Raw genomic sequence first — 27,065 nt, forward strand, 5'->3', positions numbered from 1 at the left:
TTCATCCATGCCGTCCATGCCCTGAAATGAAATATCTACCCAATATTTCCTACTTTGAAATTCTGTTAAGATAGTAGATTTAGAAGCTTAAATTTGCATAATAAAAACTATATAGAAAAGATTGAAAGGCAGACAAGGATAACATTTTCAAATGCTTAAAAATAGTTTTTTCAATCAGGGCTTTCTGGAAATTAATGTACTTATATACTTGGGCAATGAAAAGAATCAAGAGTGATATCCATTTGATGGCTGCTGTGGGAGAGTCAATCTACTTTGGAGATGTGGTCAGTGGTAGATTTCTCATGTCCCAGTTGATGGCCATACACCTACTTGGCAGTGCTAACTTGATTTCAAGAAGTTACTGATAATAATAGATTTGTGTTCATTTTTACTCATTAAACTTATTAAGTTTAAAATGGGCACCCATGTTTTGATAGAACAATGAACTAACTACAATAAAAGATTTAACTATGTAAGTAGAGGGATAAGCAAGATTTCCATGTTAAATTAGGAGGGTTGATTAGCCATCAATTGGAACTAGCAAATAGGCATTTGGAATTATGCTCTTGTGGGGATGTCACAGTCATTCAGTTTAGAATTCAGCTAACTTGGGTATTTTTCAAAGCTATTGGGAAACTACGGGAAACAAGAGCTGGGAGATAAATTTGCAAGAGCCATGTAAAGGCAGTTAAATGTTATTTTTATGTTTTAGCAAATGTTATCTTTGGGATATGAATTGGAAATATCTGAGAATAAAAATTATGGAATGAAAGGAGTAACAGTTGGGAATACATGTAGTGCTGGTGACAAATTGAAATTGCTACTAAGATGTGCTCTAAAAGTATTACTTGTAGGATTTTCACTTTATATCCATCTGACTTGTTTCTGTCCCACAGTGGAGAAAATCACAAATTTATTGCTTTCAGCAAGCACATGTATATTCAGTACTGCCACACCGCTTTGCTGTTTATAAAGGTAAAATATACAGCATCACAAATCTACCATGAGAATTACTTTAGAAGACATGAGTTTGGGAGTATGATTATGTTATCATCTTAATTAAAATGTAACAAAGTATGAGTATAAAATGATGCATGTGCCGGGCAGTGGTGGCACATGCCTTTAATCCCAGCACTCGGGAGGCAGAGCCAGATGGATCTCTATGAGTTCGAGGCCAGCCTGGGCTACAGAGTAAGTTCCAGGAAAGGAGCAAAGCTACACAGAGAAACCCTGTCTCGAAAAACAAAACAAAACAAAACAAAAAAGATACATGTATAATACCATGTATGGAAGTAATATTTAGAATTTTTATTTATATTAGTTGTCACTAAGTAAAAACCTGTAAAAATAATTTTAGTAACAATTTCAAATACAATGCACTCACAAGATTATACACCTTTACCAATGCCCTTTTAAAAGTTTCAATATTTTTACTAAATTTACAAAGACCTACAGTTAAATGAAGTTTTCAGAATGTGCCATACAAACATCAGCAAATTAGAAAAAGAATTAGTGAATCAAGAAATCAATGTAACCATCATGCTTTCAAAGAACAGCTCACAAAGTCTAGATATAAGAACTACAACAACTAGCTGCACTTATGAAGCTTAGATGAGGAGTTGGAGGGAGAGAAGAGCCTGTGGGAAAGAGCAGGGTCTAAGAGAGAGGGGCAATGAGTGTGACCAGAATGTTTTATATACGTGTATTAAACTATAAAAAATAAATGAATAGAAAAAAGAACATTAAGTTACACTGATATACTCATGATCTCAACTCACATTTCTGTATTTTGAAATTTTTATCATTTAAGTTTCCACTTTCTCTTTCATTTACCCACCATATATATGGTAAGTGAGCTTAATTTTCCCTAAAGCAACATTTCATCATATATCTCTTTATCCCATCTATACCTCCTTCATGCCTCTAATGTAAACTTTCCTGCTGTTCAATGGCCACTACAGTCAGAAGAAACCATGAAAGGGTTTCTCAAATATGACTTTCAGATTTATCTCTCTAATTATTTCTTAATTAACTGTCCCATTTCCACCTTCCTCCTTTAATCATATTTTTTCCAAAGATATTGTACTACCCTTAAAAATAAATTCCTTGCCATTTTTCTTAGATTCTTGTTTTCAGCCTTCAATTACTACATAATCAATATATCTCATATTTTATGGATGAGTGTGAAAATGAAGAACAAACATAAAATACCCTTAATTGAACCTAGCTGTCAATGTTCAGTAGTTATAAATTTTGTTCTCCTTCAAATAAAGCTGAGAGCAATTACATGACAAAAATACTAGTAGTGATTGTTTAATGCCCCCCAAATTATATTATGAATTAATTGTAGCAAAATTACAATGATGGTCACCCATAGATCTGAACGAGTGGGTTTTTTTCTTATTTTGTGGTTAGGAAAATCATGAGCATCAAAGGAAAGTGGAGCTCATAAGTAGGGATTATGCTGGCAGACAAGCCTCTGTTTTCATGGTTTCTCTTATCCTGAGAACCTCAGTCAATTAGAGCCAATTAACACAAAAGTGAACCATTTCTGCTAAGTACAGGGCTCTGGATGGGGTGTGTATTAGAGAGGATGACCAAGATAGAAGCCATAAGTTGTATACAACCACTTAGACTGGTCTATAAGCACCAAAATTTCCATGTGGCTTCCAGAATCAGATGAACCGAACGAATATGAGACTATTTCTAAACAAGACAGGATGTTGACTAGATGGCTAAGTGATAATGGTGTAAGAAACACAATAGCAAAACCTGAAGAGCTATAACCTTTAACAGGAATACAATTATAAAACTTAAGGATCACTGTTCTCCCTGGATATAAAAGCCAGAGGAGCATAATATAAAGATAAAAAATTAAGAGAAAAATATTATATATACAGGAGAGTATATTGTCCTCTTTCCTTGCATCCTTGGAGATAAACTTTTCTATTGCATGAATAACAGTAAGCTACTTGACCATCTCCAAAATCTTTCATGATAGGGCAAAGTGTACCTTATATGCTAAAGAAAATGGTAATGACTGTAAGGATTTTGTTCTGATGAGAATGTGCCTTTAAACTCATGTCTAGAGCTGAATATTTGGCACAACAAACAAGGTTTTAGAAGCTATGTGGGAAAGAGATAAAGAATTTTAGACAGCTGGAAGCAAAAGAGAGAGATTTAGGAAAGGAAAACAGGCAGAAGTAAAGGAAATTTTAATTTTTTTGGCCATTGAGAGTTGTGTGATATAAATCCTCATGTTGATCTTCCTTCTAAATAGTAACTTCCACATTTATTACTACTGGGATGGTGGATTGTACTTTGACACTTTCAATTAAAATTTTCTTGGGTGGCAAAAGCAAAGTACTTAGCAAATCCTTGGAGCAAATCCTTGGAGTACGTAGCAAATCCTCCAGGTTTCCATGCCCCTACATAGCCTACTTATCCACTGAGTAGAGCTGATCATATAAAAATAGGACATTGTGGACATGATTCAATGCACATTTCAAAGCAAAGTCACCAAATGCATTCTGGCTTTCAACTTGCTCACTGCTGACCCATTCTTTCTAAAAGAAACATTTTTTTTTTTGTTTTGTGAGGAACTTTACACAGTTCTGTGATAAGGAACATGTAGCAAGAAACTGAGGCTTGCTTCCAAGCACCAGCACTAATCTGACAAGGGCGATCCTGCAGTTTTCATCAAGCCTTCAGAAGATAGTGTCCTTAACTAACACCTTCCTGGCAACTGCATGCAAGACACAAGCACTCAGCTTCCAGATAAGCTGTTTCTAAGTCTCCAACCCAAGGAAATGTGAGAATGATAATGATTGTAATTCTTTTAGTGTTCGAACAACGAATTTCCTACACAGCAATGGGTAACTAATACCAACATCATCCTACTATATGATGGAGTCTATTAGTGCTGTTCAATAGCAATCTTGATCTTATGGGAAGCAATGAGGGTTTCAGATTTTCACTGGGATGTAGAATTTCTAAACATTTATTGTATCAACTTATTTATAACTAAAAGGGGGCTTTTGGTGTTTGATAAGATAAAGATCATAAACCACTAATCTGCAGCTTTGCATATCCTATCTTTAATAATATTGATAATCAGAGCAATAGTTGTTCATATCATTGCATTGCTATCAGAAATCCTTAAGGCACAATGAAATCAATTTTCCATGCTACACAACATTCAGTTCAGCTAATTCTTTTTATATTTGGGTGGTGTCCAATTAAAAAAATATCTTGCCATACTGGGAAATAATAATGTCCTAATACTCCTTGAATATTTCTGAAATATAAAATACTAGGAACTATTAAAAGTAAACTGGATACCATTTGTTCTGTGTCATGATGCATTTCATCTCTTTTTTCTATGTTGTGTTCTGTTTCATAACTCTTCTATATTTTGTAAAAACAGCTTTTTCTTCTGAATATTAACTATGGATGCTGTAGCCTCCTCATCCTGAGAATCAGAAGTCCCTAGGGATTTATGTTTCTTGGGGCGGCCAACAATCTAAGACTGACTTCTCTATGCTTACTAAATGACAGTACCTTTACCTTGACTCAAGACAAACCTAGAGGGTGAAGTTTTTCTTCCAAGACTTACCCATAAGACAAGGCTGAGCCTGGTATTTCACCTAAACTTGAAACGTGCTGGCTTCTTTCCTGGTTCCATGCTGCTTGTCTTCCTCCGGAGGCAGTGTCTTAATATACCTCTTGCATGAGAATCTTTGGCCCTAAGTCAGTTTCTTTCATCTTTCTATCTCACAGATTTCCATCACCTGTCTTTAGCAACAAATATGAGCAAGCATCCAATTTCAACTGTTGATCTGATTATTTGGTAATTATCATAGCAAATGAGGATTATTACTCTTTTTTTAATTTCATAATTGGAAAAATTAGTATTGCTTCCCATCTAGCTGAAGGTCAAGTTATTGAATTGGAAGCAACACTGAGGGTAACAATATTGTTTCTAGTTAAAATCAAATTATACAAACCACTACTAGACTATATAATGCAAATAACATACTCAGTATTAATAAAGGGACTAACAGGTGAATATATAAGCAATAATGCCTTTTATATGCTTCAGAGATTTCTTCTCAACTGAGTTAGAAACTCTGAATCATTTTTTGCTCTCGGGGGAAAATTAGAAGGCAATTAATACATAATGAGCTCTCATTTAATGCCAGGGTATGTGTTAAAGTGCCTTATGTAGTTTTTCAATATCCATACTCACTCTCTTAGAGAAAGGATTCCTACTTCACAAAGGAAAACTCTGAGGGTCAGAATTTTTAGGTAAAGTGTCCATGACTACAAAAAAAAAAAGAACAGATTCAAGAACTGGCTATGTGGCCAAATGCCTCTAATTTCCAATTCAGAACCGGGGAGGGGAATTTCTAGGTTGAAGCCAGAAAGATCTGCATAGACAGTTCCACATAAGCCAAGGCTATAAGGTGAAATTCTGGCTCAAAATACAAAAAAAAAGAAAGGAAGGAAGGAAGGAAGGAAGGAAGGAAGGAAGGAAGGAAGGAAGGAAGGAAGGAAGAAAGAAAGAAAGAAAGAAAGAAAGAAAGAAAGAAAGAAAGAAAGAAAGAAAGAAAGAAAGAAAGAAAGAAAGAAAGAAAGAAAGAAAGAAACCCAAACCAGGCACTTCTTACACATGATGATCTGATGCCAGTAAGAAAGTGTTGATTAGAGTCATTTTTGCTGCTTAACACACTGAGTGGAATGCATGTACCTCATGAAGGACTTTTGTTAGTGTATTAAGTAAACAGCATTTCCACACACTACCCATGTGTTAAAGACAATGTGGATCCAGTACTTCACTAGCCAGTGAAATAGTGCTGTTTTAAATGGCATGCTGATACCCAGATCATCCCTCTGCTGAGGCATATAATATCAATATATTAACTTTTTCAGCTCTCCTTTACAAGAATGTCATTTCCCATCCTGCATTGATCATCTAATTGGTCTTAAGTGAAGAGAGAAAACAAACACACCACTGCACTCGCATTTGTATTATTGCCCAAAGCATTTGCATTTAAGTCCATTAGTAGCTATATTCCCACAGCAGTAGGTTGTCATTCAATAGGCTTTCAGGGGAACCTATTAAGAGAATGAGTAATGTAGAAAGATAAAGATAAGACAAGGTAGAACTTTCACATGAACAATAAATCATGAGCATGTTCTTGGGAAGCCAAAGCAAGTTTGAATTATTTTGATGGAGGACTGTCTTCATTATGAATACGCATCATGCCATGTCTCACTCCCTGACTCATGAAGATTTTTTCTATTTCTAGTATCCTATGTTTCCTACTTCATATCATTTCAGATTACGAATTCTAAACTAGTTGTTACATTTTATAATATACACCCAAAATGATTTGATGTACGGGAAAGCGATAGGAGAACTCCTTTGCTCAAAATGTCCTGCTTTCTTTGTATGACTTTATTAATGTTATCAAATTGAGGGCAGTGAGATTGAGCAGTGGGTAAAAGCACTTGCCACCAAGCTGTCTACTGGATCTTGATCCCTGGGCCCAACATTATAGGAGAAAACTAAACCGACTCTGACCTCTATACATATGTTCTCTCTCTCTCTCTCTCTCTCTCTCTCTCTCTCTCTCTCTCTCTCTCTCTCTATCTATCTATCTCTCTCTCTCTCTCACTCACACACACACACGCACACACACAAGTAAATATAATATAATATAAAATTTTAAGAGTTATAATTATTGGCATAGAAATATCTTCCTTTCCTTGAAGTGGGTTATTTTAGTTGTGGTCTAAATGCAATATCCTAAGATACATACATACACACACACACACACACACACACACACACACACACACATATATATATATATATAATGTCTATTTTGCCCTACACTAAATATTTTCCCTACTTCACCATGACCCTAATTTATATTCTCAAGTAACAGGATTTTGAGAGGATAAACACTGAAATAATAGCCTGCAATTAAACAGAAAAAGGTGAAAGACTGGTATAAAGTTAATCATTTCTGAGATCTAGTTGTCTACTATTTACCATCTCACATTCACAAAAGCACTCAAAACCAAAATTTGTACAAGAAAAAGCAGAGCACAGACATTTTAGGTTAACACAGAGTATGCTGATCTTCCAAACATAACTGTTACTACATTTTTTCCTGAAAATGTCCAATATCTTATTGACATAATATTCTTAGAAGTTATGTTCTTGGAGAAAAAGAAATACATCCAAAAAGTCTAAGATGCTAAGTCCTTATGTTCTAAGTCACACCAATGGCCCATGGAGCTAGCACATTCTTCTGGGGGCAGGGTGAATAACACACAATAATATGGAAGAGATATATGCAGCTATAAAAAAGTTCATAGATTATTAATAAGAGATTACTATATATCTGGTTTGAAGTGGAAAAATATTTGATGACACTTTTTTGAGATGAGGTCTAAAAACTGACCTTAAACCTGTTACATAGCTTCCTTAACTTTTGATGCATCTTTCTCTCTCTACATATTGTTGGGGTTACAGACATGTACCACCAGGCTGTTTTTTTTTTTTTCTGAAGATATTTTATTGAACTTTAAATTTATAGGTTGATGGAAGGAACATTCATGTCAATGCCATTCCCACACTATCTATTGTATTCTCTCCTATCACCATTGGGACAATGTCAGAAGCTATCAGACCCTATTCAAATAGTGGAGGTACAAAATGGTAAACAATGTTTGGGCTAGGTATACTCAATGGGGGATAGATTTGATGTCAAACAGAACAGGTTGATTCATGAATTTTTAGTCTCCAAGTAAATCTGCATCTGAATTCAAGTCTCAATCCTGATTATTAGGCAACTTAAACTAAAATCCTATCTCACCTATTTGAACACAAGATCTACCAAAGAAATCATTGAGGAATCAGCATTTAACCAACCTCTGTGAAGTAATTAATTCATAGAAGTGCTTATGACCCCTACATAATGATTCCATGTATATTTTCGTTAGAAATATCTTCATATATAAAGATATTTTTATAATGAATCTTCTGTAATCTCAGATCACTCTCTCCAAACCTAATATGAATTATCTAGCTCAAGAATTATTTTTATCTCATTTAAAATTCATAGAACAGATGAGCTGCAATATATGAATGGGAAACTTGAATTAGAAAAAGGATCAGAATTGGGAAAAAAGATAAGTTAGAAGTAGGAATACTTTCAAGTTTCTGAAGAAGTACCCTGTGTTGCCTACAAGGTTATAGAGACAAAAAATTTTCCCAGATGCAACTGATATGCTTGAGGGGTGGGGTGGTGGCAGTGCAACAGAATGGTTTCCAAATCTGTGTGTTCCAACTCTGCTTTGCCTTTTAACCCAGAGCAAAGGATAGACAACTATCTGCTTGATGATGATCAAATAAGCCTCAAAAAAGCTCTTGGAAGAAACTGATTAGAAATACCCTGGCTGGATTATTGTGGTAGCTACTCCAGTAAGAGAATGATGGGGCGTAAATTAAGGTTTGGAGATAGGAAATAGATACTATCTGGACAGAAAGCCAGGGGAAATTGAAACAAAAATGAAACCAAGATCAGCCAGAGGATGAGAACAAATGAAACAAAAAAAGTAGATATATCACTGACTGGGAATCAGCCCATGATACAGAAGATAGAAAAGTGTGTCTTGATATTGATTTCTCTGTCTTCAGTCTCTGGTATAGGTATTATTTTATATTGTTGTTAATTTATTAATATGGCCTCACAGCGCGGTAAGACCAATCAATCTTCTAGAATTAAGTCAAGCGGAGCTTGTGCCTGGCTGAGTTTTTAACCATGTATCAGGTACTGGAAAAATTTTAGGAAGAGGATATCTTTGCTCAGAGACGAGCAGAGATCAAATTTAATGTGTAAGTATACTACAATACTAGAAATTGATCACATGCCTTCTCTACCATGTAACAAGATGTGAATTTAGGTATGGCTGCTCAAAGAAACATGTTGCCGAATTTGCTAGCTCTTCTTTCCTGCCAGGATGCCTCGATGTCCAGATCCAAACGACATATGCCCTGGGCAATTGCACTTGCTCATTTCATGTGCGTCAATGTTGGAAAGTGTTCAGTCATTGAGGCCAATGCATGAAGCCGATTTCATCTGAGAAAAAAAGTAGTCCAGTTTAGTCCCGTTCGACATGCCATTTCATCGGACTCAGTGCCTGCTGCCTACAGTTCGATACTAGTGGTAACTCCACCTGACAGGTCCACTCGCGGTGGAATCAGTTACTCATTAGTACTCTTATGCCGTCGGGCTATCATTCACAGTCTAGCGATCAGAACACCCGTCCTCAGAAGCGCATCAGAGTTTGAGCAACTCATCTCGCCGGCTACATCTGCCATAAAGAAGTCGGTAATATACCCCAACTATCTGCTGACTTACGCATTATCATTACTCATACATCCCCTTGACTCGCTTCTCCTCATGATCTCTTAGTAACGCGCGTGTAGCTAATCTGCGACTAACATTATGCTCCAGAACGCGATAGCAGTCCTGAGAGCGTTAGCACCTGTTGATAAAGGCCTAACGCAAACTCCATGCGGCGCCATACAAGCTTGTGAGAGGGATTATCGTGATCTATGGGTATAACTGATACACAGCACCCACCAATTGACGCAGGTTGTGTCGAGGCCCCAGAGTTTCACTTTGCATCTAAGCCTAAACTGCCATTAGAAATTGAAAATAGCGACGTGCAAGAGCACTCTCAGCTACTGAGGCGCATCAACAGCATATACTTCTTCTCTATTACTCTCTGCTCCCCGAGTCTGAATCATGATAGACATCGTTTATCACGTGATTCCAAGGCTCTCCACCCTGCAGCCCAACCTGTGGCGCTCAAGACTTCACTCTCACTTGTATTGTAGCTACGTGACTGGACTTAACATTCTTCATCTTAATTAATCAACTGTAGAAGCTAAAACTAAAGCTTACCTCTCTCACAGTTATTTGTTCTTTTCGGATCAGTCTGTCTTTAAATCCACCCAATATAATGAATCAAGAGTATGACGAATTCTTCCTTAGTCTACACCATGTGTTACTATTCTCCTCTCCTCACTATTTATCTAGCTTCACTATGTAATTATTTTCATCACTAATGCAGCATGACTAGTTCTTCTTGAAAAATACAAAAAGTGTGTGGTGGCATGGCAAGCTTGCCACGGTTCCTGTAGTATATTGTCTTAATTAGACCTTTCCTACCTCCACCACTTCCTCCTAGGATGGACTCGCCGTCCCGTATGCTACCCGCGCAACACAGCCAGTACCGTGAGCGTTCTCTCACACTCGTCGATCTCACGCGCCAAGGTGGAACCCTCCTTTCGCTCACTTAGTCTGAACAGTCTTCAGTTACGAGCTTCATCCTTCCAGGGTCAAAGACACAGGACCTCACATGCGCACCAACGGTATCGCGAAATTAAACGATCTTTTCATAGCCTCACCAAAATCCCTCCCTTGCATAGTTTCTGCCTCAGCCTCTACTACTTCACTTCACTTGCAAGCATTTAACTAATCTGAAGCTCTCTCAGTCTAAGAATTCATCATTATGCAATCAGCCATTATTATCATCTGAAAATACCAAGCTCCAATAGAATCACTCGAGAATCACACTGGCCACTCCACTTGATGTATGTCTCTCGTACTTTTCCCGTACTATATATCTTCATCTCCTGACGCAAATAGCCATGCCTATTTATCTCTCCCGTCTCACCTGGCACTCCTTAACCTGTGCTTATTCAGTAGCCAGACATTGTTTCCAGCAAATAAGGTAATCCTACAATAACTCTGCCTTGAACATAATAATCAGCGACTGAATCCTACAATATTGAAATTGTGGTCTACTCGCCCTCCTGACCCCGCTATCTCCATTCTTTCGCTTCACTTCCTCGCTACCTATGATGTACATCCTCTCTCCCTGGAGTGACAAATATAATTAATCCATTTCATGCCCCTCTCCATACTGATGCAACGACCAATGGATCGAAGTCTGTCGCGCTCGTCGAATCGCATAATAAGTCTGGATAATCCATATTGATCCTTTAATGCACCGCACACGACTCCGAATCGAAATAACGTATAATATCCATACCACAACAACAGACTGCTCTTTTTCAGACAGCATGAGATACATCTGAGGTCGATACTAGAATTGTGGTATGGACTTAGTCACGAGGTCGGCCTACCGTCGACTAAAGGTATGAGATGGAAGTATTCGTGAGCTGATCCATTGACCGCGCACAATAAACTTCGGAGAGCTTGTAACGGTCCTGCATCTTCCCCAGATGCTCTCAGAATCCGCAGTTCAAGTCTGTCTCGAGTGCCGCGATTAGAGGCTCTATACATCGTATGCCGCGTACTATTATAAGATCTCTTACTCTAGCTCATCTCACGGAACACAATAGGTCGGATAGAGCTAACTGAGCTATTACAAGTATAGATTTCCACATATGCGGCCACCACTATTAACCGCTATACTAGCTCAGGCAGTGTAGCCATACCATGCGTTATATATAGAGGACGCGAATCACCATGTCATTTATGAGAATTCCTAGTCAGCTATACGCATCGCGTACCGTGAGAGATCGTGCTAGCGCATCCTCATTACGTACTGATAGCGCGGCACGCAACAAGTATATCCGATGCACTCCGTGTGACTTCAGTCGTCTGCAGAACTCTAGCTATGTGACCGTCAGCTTCACAATCTTGAGGTGTTCTCGGCGCGCTAGTACACGCTCCTGCAAGCACGCATCGATCATAGCTGCTGTATAGATATAACTAGATCGACTAGATATATACGCATATCCTGAGCTGTGCGTCACTCATCCCGCGGATACAGAGATATTTATTATCAGCGCGCAGTCTGTTTGGCGACGATCCTTCACTCTTCCGCCATCGGGCTCGCCCGCTAGGTCGCTGGTCAACGGATTATCAAGTGAGTGAGTGTCGTCAAAGTGTTCTGCATGTATTTCATACTCCCTGTAGCTCCAGCGTGGATCAGTTCTCCCGCAGTGATCTCGTCGCACGACCACTCCCTAATCGTCAGATCTAGATCATGCCCTTACATCCGATTCCGAGCATTGTCTCATAGAGCCACTCAGCATCGTAGTTGCCACACGAGGTAGCCGCAGCGCTGGCGCGACCGCCGCCGCCAGCCTTCTCGGTCCTCCAACACCGGCTCCGCATCCCCACTTGAGGCAACGCCTTTCGCTTACGGCGGTAACCTCCCAGGTGCTCAGCGTCGCTCGTTCTCATTCGCACGAGCTTGGGTTCGTTAGGAATCTTCCGCCAGAGTCCAACCACGCGTAGGCACATGCGAGTATCCCACGACTTCACGTCCGCCCTGAGCTATCTCGCAGAAACTGTATTATAAGTTCTCGAAGCGCTTAACCATTACAAATGGTATGTGATCTGATCTATCACTCAGAGTGACCCATTCCGGATCTAATCATCAGAAGATAACGGCTCTGTGATCAGATCACATAGGATAATATCGCGCGATACACTCTGTACTTAAGATACTAGTACGTTCAACTTCATAGAACCAGTCTTTTGAAGCCAGCTAGATATCGAAGCTAAAGCACTTGACTCGACTCATACACTACTGAATCCAGGAGAAGTAGTACAGATGAGAGCTAATAGCGTACTCCGATGCATACAGTCAATCTATAATATGAAAACTCATATCTCCGTAGCGTAGAGGTCCCACTTGCTCGCCACTCACTTAGAACTGCCTTCAACAAACTTAAGCCTTACCATTGCTTTCCGTTAATACTCTATGATCGCATTCATCTCTCATGCTCTCTCACCGACTCGCACTCGCTCATTTATATCACACATTGATCATGTTACTCAAGTACGACTAGCTATCTTCCCAGTACCATCAAAGACTCCTTGAGAAGGAAACATAATGGTACCTGAAAAATGGTTAGCCCCGAGTGTGCGCACACTCAAATAGCACAGACTGATTTCCGGGAATCTTGCAATGCTAGTCTGGAGTCACCCATAGGAGCTGAGCCTTGGACTCGATGCCCTGCTCTTCACCGGATCTCATGGACTCAGCTCAACTCTACAGCGATTTATCATGCTGATCTGATTGTGGTAGCCGATTCTAAGAATCTCGGCGTTCTAACTAGATGATCGCCTACGTAGTACGTGCATTCTGCAGCCCATCTTCCTCACGAAGTCAGAGATATACCATACTCTCGCCATACAAAACGGTCGCCAATAATCTCCTTCGGACCCTAGCTACATCTTGAGCAAGAGGACTCACACCCGGTGTCGCTTCCTTCGAGTTGATTAGCCTGTCCGCCACCCTGCTATCGCAGCACTGCTCGACCTCTCCGAGAAGCAGCAAGTCAGAGCCGCATCAGACACGCTCTTATCATCTGTGCAATACGCTGGTATCAGCCCATATCCTTCATCGGCCCCATACCTGCACAACGCGGCGTAGTCTCTCTTATGCCGAGCTAAGGTCGTGTTATCGTTGCTTATATAAGAAAGTAGCATATAACATCATATGTGGCACAAATGCTTCTTAAGTAGATGGCCACCAATCTCTTCCGGGCAACTCACATTGTGCAGCAGCGAGGAATAATTGTCTCGTCACGCAGCTCCGCACAACACGCAGGAATACTCTACCAGTTAGTCTTCACTACAGGCTCAATCCGCAATGCACATTTTCTCTACGATCTATCACGACCGTGTCATTTAGATAAGATCGCTCACCGATGCGTATCGCATTATGATGCAGCGAGGCCTCTTTTGCTATAGACTGCGTCAACCAATCTGCGCACAGAGCCTACCCCACACGCGTACGACTCCTATCAAGAGATGAACACGCAGATCATGTATATGGAGCATACTATAACACAACCTCATAACTATACTATACCTTAATCACATGACCTCTCACTCGGCACAAATAACCTTAAGGCTAAGGCTCCACGTAACAGGTAAACAGTCTATAATCAAATGAGTTGAAGAACGATTGACTTCAAAATTGTGACAATTACACAAGATATTTAAACCAGAGGTTAGGAATAGTTATAGGCGGATATGCAATGTATACAATAATCTTAGATATTATATCATATACCAAATATCCTAAACAGAAGTAGAACATATTAAAGGTATGACAGATAAAATTACATTGTATCAATATTAAATATTTTTTCATAGAAAGAGTAGAAAATATATGTACATTATAAAACAATATAGTTCCTATTTTGTATCAATCATACAAACTATCTTAAACAGGAGTATAAAAATAGTTTAACATTGTATCCACGCATACTATAATCAGATCTTAAGCCTCAGTCGAACTCATAATTACCATATGCGTGTGCCACGCGCGCGTTAGAAGAAGTGGCTATCCCAACCTAGACACTCGCTGCTTCTTAATTTGACTCGCCGACGAAGGCATGTAGAGAACGAACAAAAGAAGTGCCTCTATCTTTAAGAAAGACCATATAGTCACACGACCTAAATAGTGTGCTGTTTTTAGACCAGGAACTCAGTACCAGGCTCATGGCAACACTTACAGTTCATAATAATAAGACAAACTGATCGAGCATTAGAACACTTTTTTGTATTGCCTATATCAGAGAATGAGTGACTTGATACCAAAGTAAGAAAACTGTACCATATTTTTAATCAATTGAAACACATTTCATTGGAGTCACAGTAATTAAAAGTAACACTAAAGCCTCCACAGTGTGAAGAGTAAAAATCTTTCAACTTAAAGAAGATGGACAAATGGGTCCTTAAGACACTCCGCTTAATATTAGCAGCAATTTTCTCTTCTGAAGAGCTATTGATGCCCCAAATAATCCTTCTCTGTGATGCCAATTTTCTTCAATAATTATAGATGGCATCAGTTATATTTCCTGACACTATGTCAACAACGAATTGCTCCCCAAAAGAATACACTTACTGTAGACAGCCTATGTCATGCGTAAAGCTTAAGTACATAGCAGGAATCGCAATAGAACCAGCTCTGTCTTCCTGTTCTAAACCTGAGTTTTTGCAACTCTTCTCAATACCAGAGACAGAGCTGAATGGCTTTTCCTTTGGACTCTGGTAGGCCTGTGGCTATTTTGGAGTCAACAGAGGCTCTAGCCTCAATAAAAAACGCATATCGGATACCCCTTCATCAGTCTCGGTCCTCTCTCACGCCTCGTACTCTCGAACCTAGTGAAGCACCACGCTGCATCCCTGACGCAAACAGAGACCTCTCGAAGCGCCAAACCCTGAGCTCTAAGTGCAGTCAATGCATCATTATGCGAAGAACACCAGCATGTGGCGCCCTATACGTCCTCTACATCCCATACTTAAGCGGAAGCCTCGCTCAACTCCCAGGCGTGACTGAACATATGTCGCAAATCAGTCATCCTTAGCCACCACACAACTGTGCCAAAGCAAAGCTCCAGTGAAATCATTTGATCCAGACAAGGCCAGAAGAACTGGTACACCCGCTTAATAGGATTCAATCATCGTGAGTTCTCTCCAACTCGTATACAACCATGCCAGTCCTCGCTCAGTTCGTCTCCTAATAATCCGCTGTGGCTTTCGTTGTCAGCGTACCAAGTAGGTTTCCCTTTGCGTACCTAACTATGTGCAGCACTTCTTACATACACTCATATATGATGCATAGTCTGCTTGCTTTCAACTCAAGCCAAAAGCCAACAATGTTGAAGATACATACGAGCGCACAATACTAGCATAACCTAGTGATCCCATCTCGGACATACAGACACTCTGATAGGTACTATGCTGTGTTACAGACAGTTTGATCTCATCAGCTCGATCCGAATCTGATTAGTCACTCCACCTCCCACAATTAGCTCACTAGCCTATTCTGCGATTCTGTATGTACATATTGTCGTATTGCAGCCGCACACTGCTCACATACGCCCTAACATCTTACGCACGTCTACTTACAATTCTGTAAAAGCGATCGGTTGCCGTAACTCACCAATCCTACCCAGCAGCAACCGCATGCTCATCTACCACTACTTCCGATGTCGACATATAGATAGACACATACTTATCCCAACTTCCATCCTCCTGCCAATATTATATCTGATATCACCGAAAGGAAGCATCGACTGCGAAAGTCTGCAAAATTATGAGTGGCTCAAAACAACTAAACAAATCCTAGTGTTGAAGCAGGAAATTTCCAGAATGAGATATGAAGTCCTGGCTGCAAATGCGTATCACCACTGACCGTAAATAACATCTGCACTATAATAGCCTATATATCAGCTGAAACTGTCGCCTCCACGCGCTCCAATAAGCGCAGCATGACTATATCCATCCAGCCTTGCCGCATGTATGTCCCTTGCAGCGCTACGTTAGTCGCGGCAGCAATCGCTCCATACACATCTCATTCAAGAGAAGGATCTTTAGAGCCACACACATACAGCCGATCTCACTCTAGACTAATCATCTCGAAGTCATGAGAGCATGCGTGAGTCAACATGCGCCTCTGTATTACAAATACAAGAAATACTTGCGAGCAAGACGCCTCTTGTTCTAAAGCCGAGTACTGTCACTTGTTGCTCGCGTAATATTCTCTGATCTTATTCATGCATGGGCATTCTACGCCACCCCACGATGACCAGAGTGCTGAGCGTCTGTCTCATATGAGATATCTCACAATAGTCCTTATTCCCTAACAGTAAAGAGCTGCTCGAATCCAGCGAGCCTAGGCTCATTTCTTCCGCAGTGTCTCGCTTTAAACCACATGTATGCTGACTACGTGTGAACTACTGAGCCTCATCCAACGCCTATACGCAAACCGCCAGCGTCTCTTTGCGCACAAGCACTCTTCGTGCCTGCGTCGTCTCCTATCGACATAAGATCTGCATGTTCTTTCTCGCGCGAGACATCCATCGCCTCAAAACAGTACTCACTACAGCATACTCTCTCTCTCTACGCATCATACTGTTCGTCGCGTAGTTTCGACTATATGCATATATGGTTCTGCACAGACTCATGCCTTCTACAATGCGTAGTAGTGCTAATTGATACCACCTACTCGACCGGTCGCTCGGCTACTACAGAAATCGCACGCCACATCGACAGGTAACTGCGCGCATGCTCACTACCAGCTCATTTCCGCCTGTCATCCTGTGTGCCTTCGCAGAACTCTTCCATATCCCTTATCGTCTCGCGAACTTCCGCTGCGTTATAAAAGGAGCAAGAGCACGTCGCCTGGCTAACTGATATTAGCCACCTCATACAGATCGCCACAAAACGCTGGCTCTCTGCGAGAAACCCATAATCGCGTCGCATATCAGACGAGGTGACACACTGCGCACGCTCAAATAACAGATACTTAGCCCATCTCGCAACGTCACTGACTCACTGCATCGAATCAAGTCTCGATACTGCTACACACTTCGTCATCATCTCCCGACATAATCCCTAAACACTAGACGCCCTACATTATCATCACAGAGCATGATACTCACCTGACCCACTGTAGCACTGTAGCTCCGTCAGCTCTCAGTCCGATCTCCCTTCTGCCCGCGTAGATCTATCCATACTATCTTCTACCTTTGCCACTAGCATGCCGTCAGCGACTGCACCTCCAGCACACTCTCGCTGATACACTCACCACAATCGGAACACTCTCGACACCCTCCATCATCTGCGCAGCACTCGCTGATGAGTGCGACAGAGCACACTCCCTTAGGATTCCATCACTCTCCACTCTCGGCACCCAATATCTCTCACAGAAGCGCGCCCCCATCTCCATCGAGCTCACGCTGAGTACATCTCCAGCGCGCATAGACGCGCTCTTAACTGATATCCCCAGTCCTCTCCGTTTCGCACGATATCGACGTCACGCGTCGCCGACAGTCCATCCGACGCTGTAAGCCTACCATCTCACTCTGGCTCAACGAGTTCTAGTGTCATGCCTACGTCAGTGTCAATAGTACTCACATCGAACACGGTGACGTCGTCGGAGATGCCGTAACAACGTCAGCCGGGCTGCCAGCGCACATTCGAGCAGTCATATCCTCAGACAGATCGCGTGAACAAACGACACGACTCGCGCTGATACCTCACACACTATATGAGGCCTGCAAGCCCGCTCACAGAACATTCGTCCAATGTCCTGGTCCTACTCCCAGAGTGCGGCTTGCTACCTAAGCTCGCAGAGCAACCTAGCGCTCTATGACAGATGTACGGCAGACTCTCTCAACGGACAATAACTCCGCTCTTAACAAGACACCTGCAGACAAGCCTCCTCGCTTGTCTCGCCAAATACTCAAGTCGTGACTCACACGCTACTTCCGATGCTCGGTAATGGATCTTCACGTCAGGGCGGCTGGTCACTAACGCAGCTAGCGAGCTGCGCTTCACTCCTGCCAGATACGATCAGGTGGCACGATCACATAAATATATCTCTCAGATCCGAAGTATCCGCGTCCGCTCCGCACTAACAGATCGACTCACACATCTCTCTCACTGGTCTAAGCATTCACTCAGACGTACCTCCATGAGCGTCACACCCGCCTATCTACGCACTATGTATCGCAGCGTACGTCTCTCTCTGCGTATCTCTATCCACATGGTCGAGTACGAGCTGTAGACACAGATCCTATTAGCGATACTCATCAACCTCTCCTCATCATCCTCAAAGATCCGACGCTACTACGCGGCTACACATACTCAATCGTATGACGTAGCCGCCCGATCCATAGCTCCCGCAACCCAAGTCATCCATACGATGTAATCTTCAAGCACAATGTAAGGAAAGTAGTCGCCTCTTGACTATCTCTAATATCTCGATCTCCAGAAACTGCTATCTATGAACGGCCTCAGCGTCCCGACTAGCTGTCGCTACGAACATCACTCACAGCAGGGACTGACCTCAGAATAGCTGCAGCCATCAGATCACGTACGCTACACGTCTGAGCGAAGCGTATCGACCATACACAAAATAGCTAATCTCCACATCAAAACTGGTCTCCCAACTACTCTCATCTTCTAATATCGTCGCCATGCGACGCTCGTACAGAGTTCGCACCAAGCGATAGCAGAACCTCCTTTGTAGAGCACGTTTGCGAATTGCGCGTTATGACCGCATGTGATCTGCACTCACAGTCCTCGTCACTGATTCCATCCCTCACAGACCCACTGAAAAATTGCAGTACGCGTTGTGCGCACGATAGAAGACTCTAGTACGTCATCATAAGAGTGCGCATTCCTCTGCCGCTGACAACTTTTCAGAACTTAAAACAGAGAGTCAGTGATTCGAACCACTCACTCGTCACCATCTACCTTGCACATACCCCAGTCACTCGCGGATAATAGCATACATTGTGAATTATCGCACACGGCGATGATAGCCGGCAATGCTTTCCCTCGCAGACCGTTCAACACCAGTCACCCTATCCTCACTCAACAGCAAAGCAGATAAACTCTAGTAGCGTGGGAGTAACATCGTGTCAATCCTATCATATGAAATACTACGTGAGCATCACATAAGCGACTACCTATCTGAATCTTCTTCATATTCTATCACTTAAGAGCCAAGACCTGTCCTTATAATCTGTCAACTGACAGAATGATACAGCTAGAACCGGTACGTCGTGCATACTGACTATCAGCTCTATATCACATGCACAACTGCATCGCTACTCCGAACAAAAACGAAGCACACGATCGTCCGCTCGCGCCTTCTCGCATGCAACGAGACACCATACATCTGTCAAACTAGAAGCTGACAGTGCGTACCGATGAAGCTCTCTTGACATCCTAGTAATACAAGCTAATACAGTACTAAGCGATCCGAGCAGATGATCAATATATCTCTGCAGACCAGCAGTCCATCGTCTAAGTGCAGCCGCTCACTAGCTTCTTGCTCTGCTACACAACAGAGTGCGTGTTATTTAGAAATGCATACGATCACCATGAACAAGAGAGCATAGTCCCTTGCATGTCGCTCTCTCAGCGACACACTCCGTACGGTCCTTCACTCTTCCACTACGTCCATACCCGTCTACTTTCTACCCATTTACGGGTTCACTTCCACCCATACTTCCCTGAAAATGGTCACGGTCTCTACACATCTCTTGTACCCCCGCGATAGAAGTCTTCGCGCTTCAGTCGACTGATATATGGCACGCGTCAAGTTCCATGCGTCGCTAACATATTTTCTCCTCTCTCCTATACATGTAGTAAGAATTGGACATGCGATACAAGAAAAAGTAAATCAATGATAATGAGAATGTAATTGATTCGCGACAGCAAAGTTCATTAACATTTCTACAGCTTTAAAAATCTATGCATTATGAATGCTAAGTTGGGCTCGAGCGTGGGTGCCGTCAACTAAAGGACACAAGGACAGTATCCCCTTAATCACTAGAAATCATGCATAAAATTTGAAATACTTAATTAGGAAGTTCTAAAACCATGTCCCATTTACTACAACAGGCACCAAGACAAGCTCTGCATATTTATCCTTTTTTAACAGTATAGATTTCCATTTGCTTCTCTAGCATCTAGCTCTCAATACCCTTACACATGCACTTCGCCTTCACACTATTCTCTGACTTAACCGGATAATGTAACTTCTTTTTTAGCGTTCTTCTCTCTATAAAGGCCGACTTCGCCTTTGATTATGGTTCACATCCTGTGCAACTCTCCTACGAGGATCTTTCTTCACAGCCATATAGCACACCAACCTACCCGTCTGCCAAGTCAACACACACCTTGTGAATATCTTTATCTGCCACACACCTTGGGTAGTGTCACTCACCTTTCGCCACAAACAACGCAAGGACACGCCGCATACTCCGCCGAATGTATTAGCTGCAGAGATAGAACACATGTCGCCTAGTGATCCACTGTGTTTGTGTATAACACAAACTCATAGAAGCGCGGCCCATGGTCAGGAGCACCACAGTTCCAGTGAGTAGCAGAAGACTCTTAGGTCGACTGCCCATGCCACAATCTAATCTAGTTCTATTAGCGTACATTATACATTTGACGCTGAGTCTAAGAGCAATAGACCCTGCTTCTCATCAAACCGCGGCAGATCCAGGAGAAGCCGAGTCCTCTCTATCGACTTCTTCGGCATGAGATCGTCTGCGTATCATCCCGAGATGGCTCATCCGCCATGTCTGCCCTGTACTCGCTCGTATGTTCCGTTGTGGCACGCGCACCTCGTTATGTCCTGTTCCAATGATTTAGTGACACCATCCCCTTATTAGCTCTTCTATATGATCACCCACTAGGCCAACCGCGCTCTCATTCACCTATTCACTAGGAATAGAAGCAATGCTCACCAGCTGTGTCGCTATCTGCGTATCTGTGCGACATAGCGATACAAGTCGTCACGAGTGATACGTGGTCTAAGACTTCGGATAGTGGAACAGTATAGCACATATCTAAGCGCACTGGTCAAATTAGCCTCTACACGTCTCATCTCTCTACGAATTACTCCTACACAGTCTGGTCACAACTGGATTGTGCTGTCATCCAGCAGGAATCCCCAAAATAGTCTATTTGATCTACCAGAAGTCACTTACTTACAGTGCTGCAATTGAGAAGGGAAAAGTCGTTCCTCTGGCCACTCCTTTTCATCATTAATATCCTCAGATCTATCCAAGTAACAAGTTACCTTGGAAAGACTGTGCTTCTTGCTCACATGCAGGTAGGACTTCCCAGTCCTATGATTCATGGAATTTATATTTATGTTCCAACCAAAGTAGTATGCATGGCAAGCTCCACAGAGAAGATGAGTAAGCTTGCCTCATTCACAGTGTCATAATTATTCTAAAGAAAGGTGAGAAAGGGTACAATACAATATTTAAGAGTGAAATATTAACTTAGATTGGATTCACTGAGGACTGTAAAATATGTAAGGAATCAAAAGAAAAAAATAAAAATAAACAACTGCATGAATAATATATATGATCATATAATCTAATACTTTGTCTTGTGCTGTAGGTTACAAAATCATGAATCAAATAAGGGAGAGGTGGTGGAGGAATATATAGATTAAAGCAGCATTAAGTTGATGATAGAGAATTTTAAGTTTTGTGTGATGTGAGTACTAGAAAGGTTTCAAGAAGATGGGAACATGTCTAATGATGAGAAAAAGAAACAGCACATAGGAGGGTCAATAGGGTGTTATGAGCTGTTTGTGCAGGTGTTGCAATGAATTTGGTTTGGAGGGCCATCATTTGCAAGTGTCTATTAGTAGGCTGGGGCAGGAGTACAATTGTCACCATTTCATCACGACTCAGTAAACATTTGTCTGAGCAAGTTTTGCCTAACATATAATGAAATCTCAATAGTAGTAATGTCATGGGAAATCAGGAGACTATTTTTGGAGAGTGCCTTCACAAAGTAAATTGATAATCGAGAAGAACAGGAATCAAACATAGCCCATTATATGGTATAAAGTGAGTTTTCCATTTGTCTCAGACAAGAATTTTAAAAAGGAAGAGAGTCAATTTATCTCTAATCCTACTGTAAATATTCACAATTAATTTCCAACTAAAGGAGAGCAAATTTGAGAATGGAGAAAAGACAGGACAAGCAGAAAGTGACATGGACACATTTGGAAAAGTTGACCTTATTTTTTGAAGTCTTCCTAAAATGCATACAGTGTTCAAATGATTTTTCTTCTTGTAGAGTTAAAGGGAAATGGCTAAAGCCTGTGACTTTGTGTTAACAGGGCATCTCAGTAAGAAACAAAAGAAGTACCAAACGTTCTTAGTTCTAGTTGACACTAAGGGTTTCTAAAGCGCCGCATCAAAGGTCTTTCCTTTTCTGCTCTCCCCATACTGCTTATTAACTTAAAAGATATGTAGAACTATTCATACAATCAGTAAATGATCCACAACAAAGAAATAGATACGCATTCAGGACATGTCTGAACATAGGACTTTGCAGATGCTGCTGACTTTGTCATTTAGAAGCCAGGGCTTAATTCCCCAAAGCCAGATTTTCAGTTTTGAGATAAAAGGTATGAAAGAGTAAAAAGCCATTTCTTAACCAATAATGCAACCTTCTCTTTTTCTTCTATTCTCGTTTCTACTGGCACAGTGCAATGTAGGCAGGCAATAAAGATACTCTTTAAATATCACTAGCGTCTGAAACACTCAGCCTTCTCAAAGCCTCTAGCCTAATGCTGTCTGTCTTGCTGCATGAGACGCACTGAGTAACATAAATTGATTTACTGATAACAGCTTCCTACCTAGTGCCAGGCCATAATGAAACATCCTTGCAATAAATTCTCCAAGTTTAGGAGCTGGTACAACAAAATCCATAACTTTATCCATACATAACGATTCTTTCCATGATTTGTACAAGGACAATGAATGAAAATATCGTAAGTTGACAAGGATGAAGGATGCATAAACAGTCCAATGGCTCTCTCAGAGAATCTGACTTGACAAGCCCTCAAATAGATATTTTTATGGAATGACCCATATAAGGAAACCCGGAGGATAAGTTTAGCATAAGGGCCACAACCTAAAAGGAAGAAGATAGGTAGATAGATATATATATAGAGAGAGATAGATGGATAGATGGATAGATGGATAGATGGTTAGACACATGGAAGGATGGACAGATAGACAGACAAGTCAGACAGATAGATTCCAAAGGTGAATTAAGAATATTAAGAATTAATTTTGCTTGAAGTAAAAAATGTTTGTTTCTGTAAAAGAAAGGTTAAAAATACTGGCAAATGGGTAGATTTTTCTGACAATTTTCATGGACTGAAAATATGCATCTTATATCTTGTCTTTGTTAGAGTTTCTACTGCTGAAATGAAACATAATGACCAAAAATGAAGTTGGTGAGGAAAAGGTTTATTTGGCTTACACTTCCATATCACTGTTCATCATGGAAGAAAGTTAGGACAGGAACTCAAACAGAGCAGGAACCTAGAGGCAGTAGCTGATGCAGAGGCAACAGAGGGGTGCTGCTTACTAGCTTGCTTCTCATTTCTTGCTCATCCTGCTTTATTATCGAACCCTGGACCACCAGTCAAGGGATGGCACTACCCACAATGGGCTTAATCACTAATTAAGAAAGTATCTCACAAGCTTGCCTACAGCTCTATGTTATAGAGGCATTTTTCCAAGTGGGACTCCCTCCTCTCTGAAGACTCAAGCTTATCTCAGGTTGGCATAAAACTAGCCAGCATATATCCCATTTTTTATGAATAATTATTTAACTCTCAACTCTAAGGTATAAGGCCACTATTACACAATAGATAACTAGCATTGAGGAGGAGCTAAGTTTTTGTTTCTTTACAAAACCTAAATCAGGCCAGAAACTTAAATATTAGAGAATAATGGGATATCTAGTGGTATATCCTTCAGCTAAAACTGGAAAAAAATAGAATTTTGCTGTTTAAAATCCGTGGATAAAGGTTGAGGTTGAATAGTGATTTAATTCACAGAAAACAGTTGTGATTTTCACCAATATGCTTGGTTATGCAGTAGCATTTTGCCTCATAACATAAGAATTTTCACAGATTCTTTGGCTTTTTTCATAAACTTTGTGATATAGATATAACCTACTTTTGCTGACAGAACTGCTTTACTGACTGAGTAATAAAAATCATAAATGGATTTGTGATCACACAGATAAAATTTTAGTAGGGCATTGTATAGTACCATTGTTGTGTTCTATTTTGCTTCTTTTTTAACTCACTAATAAATCTTATATTAGAGAAGTAAATGTGTCACAAGTACAACTGAAACAGGTAAATTACTTAATGCTTTTACTCAGTATAATTTTGTATCATTTAAATTTATTGAACCAACATGAATTTCCTAGGCAATATTAATATGAAGAAATACTATATATAAAATATTTTAAGGAGATTACTTTTGTCTAGATCATCAAAATCATACATTCTTATGTTTAACCACTAAATATAAAAATATTCAAAAAGATAATTTACTCAAGGTTTCCACTTTTTTTAAAAAAAAAAATTTATCAACTACGTATAGCAGACTTAAAGAAAGTAGATGAGAAAACAGAAAGTAAATGAGGAATTCTTGTACATAACACAAGTGGCTTCCATAAAACTATAAATACCAGTGCTACATTATCAATATACATTATCTAGAGAGGGCATTTCATTGTGACATAGCAAATTTTTCAAATATTTATATATATATATATGGAATTTAAACCAAATAAAATTAATAAGCAATTTTTAAATTAATCTTATGTTTGAGTAAATAAATTTAGGACAGGGAACTTTTGCTCTGAAGATATTCTGTCTGCTTAAGAGAATAATGTGTACTATAGAACTACAGTAATAAAAACAACTTGGTACTGGCATAAAAATAGACACGTGGACCAATGGAATCGAATTGAAGACCCTGACATTAACCCACACACCTATGAACATATAATTTTTGACAAAGAAGCCAAACTGTACAATGGAAAAAAGAAAGCATCTTCAACAAATGGTGCTGGCATAACTGGATTTCAATGGGTAGAAGGCTGCAAATAGATCCATATCTATCACTGTGCACAAAACTTAAGTCCAAGTGGATCAAAGACTTCAACATAGATCCAGTTACTCTGAACCTGCTAGAAGAGAAAGTAGGGAGTAGACTTTTACGCATTGGCATAGGAGATCACTTCCTAAATATAACACCAGTAGCACAGACACTGAGACAAACAATCAATCAATGGGACCTCTTGAAACTGAGAAGCTTTTGTAGAGCAAAGGATATGGTCAACAAGGCAAAAATACAGCCTACAGAATGGGAAAAAGTCTTCACCAACCCCACATCTAACAGAGGACTGACATCCAGAATATATAAGGAACTCAAGAAATTAGACATCAAAATGCCCAACAGTCCAATTAAGAAATGGGCTATAGAACTAAACAGAGAATTATCAACAGAGGAAAATCAAATGGCTGAAAGACATTTAAGGAATTGCTCAACATCCCTAATTATCAGGGAAGTGCAAATCAAAACAACTCTGAGATACCACCTTACACCTGTCAGAATGGCTAAGATCAAAAACACTGAAGACACTATATGCTGGAGAGGATGTGGAACTAGGGGAACTCTCCTCCACTGCTGGTGGGAATGCAAGCTTGTACAACCATTTTGGAAATCAATATGGAGCTTTCTTTCTTTCTTTTTTTTTTGGTTTTCGAGACAGAGTTTCTCTGTGTAGCTTTGCGCCTCTCCTGGAACTCACTTGGTAGCCCAGGCTGGCCTCAAACTCACAGAGATCCACCTGGCTCTGCCTCCCAAGTGCTGGGATTAAAGGCGTGCGCCACCACCGCCCGGCAAAATAAGAATTTTTTTGGTTTTTCGAGACAGGGTTTCTCTGTGTAGCTTTGCGCCTTTCCTGGAACTCGCTTTGGAGACCAGGCTGGCCTCGAACTCACAGAGATCTGCCTGCCTCTGCCTCCCGAGTGCTGGGATTAAAGGCATGCACCACCACTGCTCGGCAATATGGCGCTTTCTTAGAAAATTGGGGATCAATCTCCCCCAAGATCCAGTTATACCACTCCTGGGCATATACCCAAGAAATGCTCAATCATACCACAAGAGCACTTGCTCAGCTATGTTCATATCAGCATTGTTTGTAATAGCCAAAACCTGCAAACAACCTAGATGCCTTTCAACTGAAGAATGGATAAATAAAATGTGGTACATATACACAATGGAATACTACTCAGCAGAGGAAAAACAATGATATCATGAGTTTTGCAGGCAAATGGATGGATCTAGAAAAAATCATCCTGGAGTCAGGTAACCCAGACTCAGAAGGACAAACGTGGTATGTCCTCACTCATAGGAGAATACTAGATGTGGAACAAGGATGACTGGACTGCTACTCACAACATCAGGGAGGCTACCAGGATAATAAGACCCCAAGAAAGACACGGGGATTGCCCAATGACGGAGAAATGGCTGAGATCTACATGAACAGCCTGGACGTTAGTGGGGGTAATGAAGGGCAAGGGTTGAGGGAAAGAGAGCTTGGGGGATCGGGAGA

General features: G+C 40.8%; 1 protein-coding gene across 1 annotated transcript in view; it reads right to left on the reverse strand.

The window, feature by feature from the left end:
- Positions 1-27,065, reverse strand: part of Il1rapl1 (interleukin 1 receptor accessory protein like 1) — a 1,261,588-nt gene that overhangs the window by 1,192,130 nt on the left and 42,393 nt on the right. The window lies entirely within an intron of this gene.

The sequence above is a fragment of the Peromyscus leucopus genome, chromosome X (assembly GCF_004664715.2).
Source record: "Peromyscus leucopus breed LL Stock chromosome X, UCI_PerLeu_2.1, whole genome shotgun sequence".
In the NCBI taxonomy this organism is placed as follows: Eukaryota; Metazoa; Chordata; class Mammalia; order Rodentia; family Cricetidae; genus Peromyscus; species Peromyscus leucopus.